Source organism: Pocillopora verrucosa, chromosome 7 (genome assembly GCF_036669915.1).
Source record: "Pocillopora verrucosa isolate sample1 chromosome 7, ASM3666991v2, whole genome shotgun sequence".
NCBI lineage: Eukaryota > Metazoa > Cnidaria > Anthozoa > Scleractinia > Pocilloporidae > Pocillopora > Pocillopora verrucosa.
Window position 1 is genome coordinate 17263222 of NC_089318.1, and position 9074 is coordinate 17272295.

A 9074-nucleotide genomic window follows, 5' to 3' on the forward strand; every position below is an offset into this window, starting at 1 on the left:
CCATACGGGCTTCCGTAAAAGGTGCCACTTTCAGCATGTACGGCTAACTGCATTGCAGGCATTATCTTAGCCATTGCGCAATGGAAGAGCGAAGGAGAAGGTAATGCGCAGGTGCGATTGCGTACGTGACTAGGATACCCGATTAGTGTGCCCCAGGAGACACCGCCAGATCACAATGAAGAGTGCATACTCGAGTGCCGAGCTTTAGAGCAGCGTACGGCGGGCACACAGTTAGGCATTACACGAGGGGTTCACGTGGGCTTGTAGATGTGAAGCCGCGTGAGCAAATGATTTGCAACACGCGTTTTGAGCGGGAAATCAAATCGGTGAGGTTGTAGTTGAACAGTAATTCTCAGTAATTTGCAATATTTAATCAAATCGCCGAGCAAAGAGCTAAAGCTTTGTTAACGGCTGGAAATTGTTATAATTCAAGTTTGTGGAGAGAGTGGTTTTGAGTGAAGATAGGCTGGAAAGAAATATACAAAGCAGCCAAAGAAAGCAAGAGGTAAAAGGCGTCAAGCGAGTCAAGAAAAACGCGCAAGAAAGTTAGAAAGGACGCTAAAATAAGAAGAAAACGGGGAGAGGAGCTCGGAAAAAAAAAGAAAAGGCATATGTAAAAAGGCGAATATCCAGCGAAGAGCAAAGAGAGAAAGAGATACAAAGAGCTCCAGAAAACAAACTGAAAAGGGGTCATGAACAGAGAAGCGAACCACAAAGGTTCCGAGAAAGAAAAGGAGGTAAATTGTGTCTCATCTGGGTTTTCTCTCAAGCTAAGGCCCAGAAAAATTCAAACCTTTTTCCCAATCTTCGTTTGATACTAGTTTCAGTTTATAATTTAAATCACGTTTCGGTAAAACAATGACGTTTGTATTCATCGCTTTAAAACTCTCCCGCCGGTTCATCGCTCAAATAACATTTCAAAGTGTTCGTATTCTTAAAATTTTTTCTTGTCTTACCTTTTGGAATGTTTAATACAGTCGTAATGCTCAGGGAAAAAAAGCTAACTTATGGATTATGTCTTGCTTGGAAAGCTTTAAAATGATGGCGAACGGCGTGAGCAAGTTTCTATCTTGCTCTTTTCAGTTATATTATCGCGCCATCAGTCAGACTTCAGTTGACTTCGGTGGGCCGTTCTACACCAAGAAAGGAAGAGGTAAGAACCGTCACAAAAGATCCTTGTGCTCATTTACCTGTTTAGCCACGAGAGAGGTGCATTTGGATGCAGCGTATGGCCTTGATACTGATTCCTTCCAGAACACATTCTTCCGAATTGTGTCTCCACATGGCCTTCCAATAAATGTCCTCTCAGACAATGGAACAAATTCCATTGGAGCAAAGAATGAATTACAAGAACTTGCGGCCTACTTAGAGAAAAGGTGCAAGAGAACACTGCAAGCTATGGTGATAAATGACACTTCAATCCACCCCTTTCCCCTCATTTCAGCGGCGTCCACGAGGTGATGATCCAGGCGGCAAAGAAAGCTATCTATGCCATTCTAAAGAGTGCTGATATCACGGATGAAGAGCTCCTTAGTGCAGAAGTTGGAGCAGAAGGACTGATTAGTTCACGCCGATTTACCTACTAATAAGTAAACCCACAGGCTCCGGCCCCTCTAACCCCCAACCATCTTCTGCAAGGGCAGTTGGGCGGCCGGTTTGTTCCGGACACTGTGGACAGTACATGTTTTAATCCCCGCAGAAGTTGGAGAAGAGTCCAAGAACTTGTTCGCCATTTTTGTCATCGATGGCTGAGAGAGTGGTTGCCCAGTTTGAACACCGGGCAGAAGTGGTTTCGGGATTAGGGGAATTTCCAAGAAGGAGACGTAGTTATTGTGATGTCACCGGACTCTCCTAGGGGACGATGACCATTGGGGCGTAACACCAAAGTACACTTTGGAGAAGATGGAAAGGTTCGAATGGTGGACGTGCAGTCCGAAAAAGTGTCATAAGAAGACCAGTGGTGAAGTTTTGTCCCTTAGAACACTGTGATCAGGACACGAACTCTTGAATTCTAAATTAGAGTCAATAAGACCCTTTTGAACAGGAACTGTGCTTATTAAGGAACTTCAATCAGTAGAGTCTTTGTTTACAAGTTTTGAAATTTTGTCGACATTATCACATCAAGGAGGGGAGAATGTTTAGAAAGACTGGGAACTAATCTGACCACGAGGTTAAAAATCCCGCCATGTTGTTTTGTCGCCCTAGTGTAGCTTGTTGTTTTCGTCAAATTAAATGAGTTAAATTTATGAAAAAATATTTTGTTTCGAACCTCGAACTCGTTCAGAAGAACACAGGCTATCAACAACGATGAATAAGACAAGCACTTTCAGAGAAAAATACCAGCGACAAATGTCAGAGAAAAATTCCAGTTGACTAAGGGGTTTCAAAAACCTACCCTCTCTACCCTCCGAGCTTTTATCACAGAGTCATTTGCAACTTACCCTCGGATAAGTTGATGGATGGGCTGCATGCAGGCACTAGCCTTGACGTTAAGCCCAGTCCATTTTCTTCGGCCAGGCTGGATTGAAGATGGGCATCATCCGAACTACCTACCCACCCGTTTTTTGCAATTTCAACTGAGCCCTTTCCCCCATAGCCATGCACAAGCCTGACCACCAATTCTGCAATACAGGCTATCAACCACGGTGATTAAGAAAAGCACCTACCAGCCTCAGAGAAAATCGTCAGTGAAGATCCCTTCATTAAGAAATTTGTCCCCTCCACTCGCTACAACAAAGTGGTGATCCCATTTATAAAAAAACTTCCTTATGAAGGAAACTCGAAGGTCGTGTTTTGAGATTTAATTCCTTGTCGAATATCGATTAGAGCATCAAATGAAAGGTGTTTTGTTTTCACTGTCCCCACAATCGGCGACAAAATTGTTGACACATTGACCTTTTCAACCCTCTATTACTTCAGTTTTATATTTAAGTGAACGTATTCACCCCCAGAAAAACAAACAAACAAACAGAATTCAACAAAACAAACATAACAAAAAACAAAAATAAAAAACAACTCTGAATGGGGGAAGGGTCATGATCATGATTAAGAGAGTAGTAGAAACAGGAGTGTTATTCTACACATAGATATAGTTCTTCAACCACGATGTCTAGACTAATTTTGACGCTGATTGCAGATACATAAAAGACAGCCCCATGATATTTTATAAGAAAAGAAATTATATTTCACCATATCATTTGCATATTCGAAGATGAAAAAAAAGGAAACACCTGCACTGTTTATCAAAACAATGTATACCAAAGTTTTACTGAGCTCTCGAAAAATAAATCTTCACCTGTTGTTTATCAGCCCGTCTCAAAGGAATCAGCGAATACGCTATGCTTAACCAATTCTCCATCGCCACGCTAAATTCAAACGCTAAACACCAGTGATCGATCTAGTCGTTACGGGCATTGAAGAAATTATGAGGTATCAACCTGGCAGTTTAAAAATGTAAATTTAAATCCTATGTTAATTTAAATCGAACATACACTTTGTTAGTATGGCTTTAGACTTTCAAATCATTCCCCTGATACGTCCAAAAGACTCTGAGCATATTTTGCCGTTTTCCCTATATTTCATTAGTTATGTTTTAGAGCTAAGGGTCATATGAATTGTCCATAACTGCACGGTTATATCCTTACTGAATAAAAGTTACATGATATCTATAACTTTCTTGGACTAAAAGGGCTTCCATTGAACACAGGGTATTTAGACTGGTCAAAATTTGCTATTCAAACAAAAGCAGCATCCGCAAGATTATTTTGTTCTTCAAAAATTAGAAACCCGATGTGTTCTCACGTATGAGAGAATTGCGTGTGAAATTTTTATATGTACAATATCTTCATGCCAACAGCGATATCCACAGGATCAGTCACACTCTTCGTGGAAAGATTGAAAGTCAGACTTCACGATATGTAAACGCCCAACTTCATAATGTAAAATAACTTATATCGAAAATATTTCACTTATATTTACACAGTTACATGTACGTCGTAAACATTCGCAATTCTCTCATACGTGAGAACACATCGCGTTTCTAATTTTTGTAGAACAAAATAATACCAATACGTTTTATTTTAAGAAGTTTTAGAAAGCAACGAAGGTTGTGTTTTTCAGTGACGTCGACTCGAAGGATAGGGTAAAGAAAAAAGGTGCGGATTGGCTTTTTTGCATTTTCTCATTGAGTCCTTTCCAAGCGCTACGGGAATTTAGACTCACTCATACAAAAGTTATTTTTTGGATCAAAGTAAAAGATTCTTATTTTGAAGGAAATCCCGTTTTGGGATGTGTACATTAAACTTAAAAGATAAAATTATTTGAGGTCATTTTATTCCTGGGCAACGAATTTCTTGAAGAAGACTGTATTGATTGAAAACTGTCTTAATGAACCCCCGCCTCTATCATTGTTGGAATATCCAAAATAACTGTGTCTAAGAAAGCCTATCTATTCATAATTTAATGAGCTTTGCATTAACCATGTAATCATGGCCTAGGTAGTGTGACAAAATTAATATTACAGTTGGGGGGTTCTCGTTCATATTCACAATCGCACAAAATGAGTACAATACGTACACTGTGAACAAAATCAATAGTCAAGTTAACAGTTCCAGAACAAAAAACCATCAAAAGGAATAAAAAAGAAAAGCTTGTGGAATCGATGCAAAGCCGTAGGATACCTAAGCTCTCTAATATGTGCGATCACGTTCATCAACAATGAAAATTCCATGAGGAGGTAAAGAAAGAGATGTATTGAGAAATTATTCTTTCTCATAACAACAAGTGGGACAAAAGTAAAAAAGAAATGTCCTGTTACATTCAATCTGAAAAATTATTCGCACTTCTATTTGTTTATATTACCACTAATTTCCCTATATTGCTCGAATATGCGCTTCCATGGCCATTGAACAAACCTTATTAAAAAATTGATGAGTTGTTTTTCCTTCACTAGAATCTCAGCAGGGAAATTTTTCCTGTTAGTAAGAAAATCATAATTAGGAGGATTCTGTACTGAAACTATAATTACGTAACATGCTTTTGCCTGGTTTTGAATAAAGAAGAGACAAGATGAATCTTCAAAGGCTCTTACTTTTATTAAAGGTGAGCAGACTGATTTTTTAATGTTTCCCTTTTTAGACTGTTACATTGAGAGATAAACGTATTTTTTGACCTAAAAAACAAAAAATCCCTCTCTCTATAGGTTCAAATCGTGATGTTGGTAACTAGTAGAGGTTTAGGGAGTGGAGGTATGTTTTTCTCGCGTAATTTTGTACCAAGGGATACATATATGTTATTTGCTGGCTGGGAGGTCCGTATGGTGAAAAACTGTGACCAAGGTCACAGCTTTTCACCATAAGGACCGACCCTTAGCCGGTAAATAACATATTTATTTTTTTGAAACTTTACGAAATTGTTTCCGAAAGAACCCGAATGATTTAGGGCTGTAAATACGACAAGATCTTCCATAAACTGAATAGTTTTTGAGCGAGTAAATGGTAGTTAAAATAGAGGTAATGCAAATTCAAGAGAGATGCCTCAGCGAAACGTTTTCATTTCCGTAACCATAATTTAAAAGGCTTCCAAACAAACTTTGAAACATTATTTTTACAAGTATCTGTCACAATCAGACATCTGTCAATTAGAGAGCGCATAAGTAAAAAAAAAAGCGTAAGAACATTTGAAAAACAACGGAACTAGTTTGGCATGGACTGTCACGACAATGTTTTCTTCAAAAACAGTCAATGATCCGACGGAAAGTATTTTTCACTCTCATCGACAAATCATTCATGTACGAAGATTTACCTCTGTTCATTAAGTAAACGGCGAGGAAAGTAATTGTGAGTAAATTCAATTTTTTTTTTTATTTTGAAGTTGTGAGAGTTTTCTCGTTTGTTTGCTGCAATGGCGTGTGTAAATCTGGTCTTTCCCTCAAAAAAACTAAATTCGAATGGCACACTCCAACGAGACACAAGGGGATTTAATGCGGCCTTTTTCTTACGGTACAAATGTCCAAATTGAACGGACTCGGAAAGACTCACTGAGAGTGTATATTTGTTGTAGAACTGAATTTAAAACTTTGCTCTTTCACTACGAACAAATTATTTGAGAAAATTCAGGTATTAAATGAATGAAAGTTCCATCGCCTTTTCTCAAAAATTCCTTCAGTTTCTGTTGTGCAATTTACGGTACAAATGTTCAAATTGAACGGACTTGGAAAAACTCACCAAGAGCGTATATTTGTTGTTGAACTTAAATTAAAACTTCGCTCGCTCTTTCACTGCGAACTAATTGCTTGGGAAAATTCAGGTAATAAATGAATGAAAGTTCCATCGTTCAGTTTCATTGTAACCAAATACCTCACGTTTTAACTTTCTAGGTACTTTTTCTGAACGATTAAAATTAATTGCAGACGGGTTTTAGGCCGCTTGTCAACCAACATAATGACACTATTGTTTGTACAAATTCATTCTGAAACCAATATTTTTCTGCGAACCAAAGTGATTTGAGTGAGAGAGAAAAGAGAGGATTCATAAGCTAGTCATTGGCTTGAGGTAGTGACCGACGTGTTTGCTTAAAAATACTGCCCAGCCGGAGAAACGAGATACACTTATGAAAAATGGCAACGAAAGTTGGGATGTACTTGGCGACTCACGAAAGCGTTACCGTGGCCCGTGGGCAGAGATAGGAAAATACTGACCGGGTAAAGAACCAATCATATTGCAAGATTCGTTACCGTGCCCTCTCAAAAAAAAATAATCTGTAATATGACACAGGGTTTTTTTTTTCGAGATTAGGATATTTTATGAGCGTTGCCCGAAATGGGTTATCTATCTTCCTAAAACCTATTTATAATAAAGCTCGGATATAACGCGCGCTGTTATTGGTTGAAAGAGCGCACTCTATGAGAGTTTATAATAAAGTTCGGATATAACGCGCGCTGTCATTGGTTGAAAGAGCGTGCTCTATGAGAGTATAGAGCATAGAACTGAGCTACAGCTGTCACGCCATCTGCCAATTGTACTATGTTCGACCTTTTCCGGGACTTCTTTTTAGCTTTTTTCCGATAATTGAAAGTGAAATTTCGGAACTGAAGCGAGCCGGCAAGTAGTAACAGAAGAATCAAACAAAGGTTTGTAAACATACCAGGCGCCGTAATTTACGTTATTAAAACGTGAGCAGATACGAAAATCCTCAAAGGAAAAACAAAATAAACATTCCGAGTTTTAAAGATTTTCACGCTCAGTTAGATTGCAAGCTTACGTACGATAATAAAAATCAAACACAGCTAACGCTCGTATAGTGTATAAAGTTCAGTGTTCAAAAACAAAACAGAACAAAACAGAAATGATGAAAAATATAACCAAACTGGCATAATTGTTAAAATTCATTCTAATCATGACGGTGTCTGACCGAATATGATCATGCTGAGGTCCATCGCGGCTCGCTCATCATGGCGATCTCCGGTCATCACAGCAAGCCTCAGAAACTACATCGGTCGCCTTTCGAGTGAAAAAATAAGAGCTTCCTCTGATATCCTTTCCGATGCGTTGAGTGGAAAGTCACATCTGTCACTGCAGCTGAGTTTTGCGGCGCTGTCATCCCGAGCGATCTTCATGTTCCGGTGAATTCGGCTAACGTTCATTCAAAAAACACTCGCCCTGAACAGTTTGTTCCTTGTCATGTGAAAAAACTCGCGTGTTTTTATGAGCCATAATTCGGCTGAAGTTCACTGAACATTTCACTTCAAGATTCTGTATTAGAGACTTAAAAACTTCAGGCAAAAGTGTTAAATTCGACCTACCAAACTATTTTAGTTTGTAAACTATCGCAGGTGAACTTTGATGGTTTTTTAACTTTGATGGTTTGACACTTTTGACAGCTTTAGTCTTGTACAGCCAATCAGATTATTTTAACCATTCTAACAAGGATTCTGATTGGCTTATTGTGGCGTGCTTTATGAGAGTATAGAGCATGCTGACGACACTGTTGTTCGCTTTGGAAATAAAATTTGTTTTGAAAATTGAAAGTAATGCTCGGGGAATTTAATGGATTCTTTATTATAAAACAAATAGAGAAGCCTTGGCTGTGCTCTGTTCTGTTATAAAGCACGCCGGAAGCGGCTAGAGCACTCAAGAAGTGGGGAGAAACACTCGACTACGTCTCGTGTTTCTCCCTACACTTCTTTCGTGCTCAAGCCGCTTCCGGCGTGCTTTATAACAGAACAGAGCACAGCCAAGGCTTCTCTATTTGTTAAATAGAGCAAAGAGCTGAGCTACAGCTGTAACGCCATCTACCAATTGTACTATGTTCGACCTTTTCCGGGACTTCTTTTTAGCTTTTTTCCTATAATTGACAGTGGAATTTCGGAACTGAAGTGAGCCGGCAAGTAGTCACAGAAGAATCAAACAAAGGTTTGTAAACATACCAGGCGCCGTTATTTACGTTATTAAAACGTGAGCAGATACGAAAATCCTCAAAGGAAAAACAAAATAAACATTCCGAGTTTTAAAGATTTTCACGCTCAGTTAGATTGCAAGCTTACGTACGATAATAAAAATCAAACACAGCTAACACTCGTATAGTATATAAAGTTCAGTGTTCAAAAACAAAACAGAACAAAACAGAAATGATGAAAAATATAACCAAACTGGCATAATTGTTAAAATTCATTCTAATCATGACGGTGTCTGACCGAATATGATCATGCTGAGGTCCATCGCGGCTCGCTCATCATGGCGATCTCCGGTCATCACAGCAAGCCTCAGAAACTATATCGGCCGCCCTTCGAGTGAAAAAATAAGAGCTTGCTCTGATATCCTTTCCGGTACGTTGAGTGGCAATTCACATCAGTCACTGCAGCCGAGTTTTGCCGCGCTGTCATCAGAAATGACAGAAATGATGAAAAATATAACCAAACTGGCATAATTGTTAAAATTCATACTAGTCATGACGGTGTCTGAGCGAATATGATCATGCTGAAGTTCATCGCGGCTGGCTCTTCATGGCGATCTCCGGTCATCACGGTAAAGCAAGCCTCAGAAACTATATCGGCCGCCCTTCGAGTGAAAAAATAA

The 9074-nt window shown here is 39.0% G+C and overlaps 1 protein-coding gene across 1 annotated transcript in view; it reads right to left on the minus strand.

Moving 5' to 3' along the window:
• Positions 1-9074, minus strand: part of LOC131787205 (matrilin-4-like) — a 402738-nt gene that overhangs the window by 315185 nt on the left and 78479 nt on the right. The window lies entirely within an intron of this gene.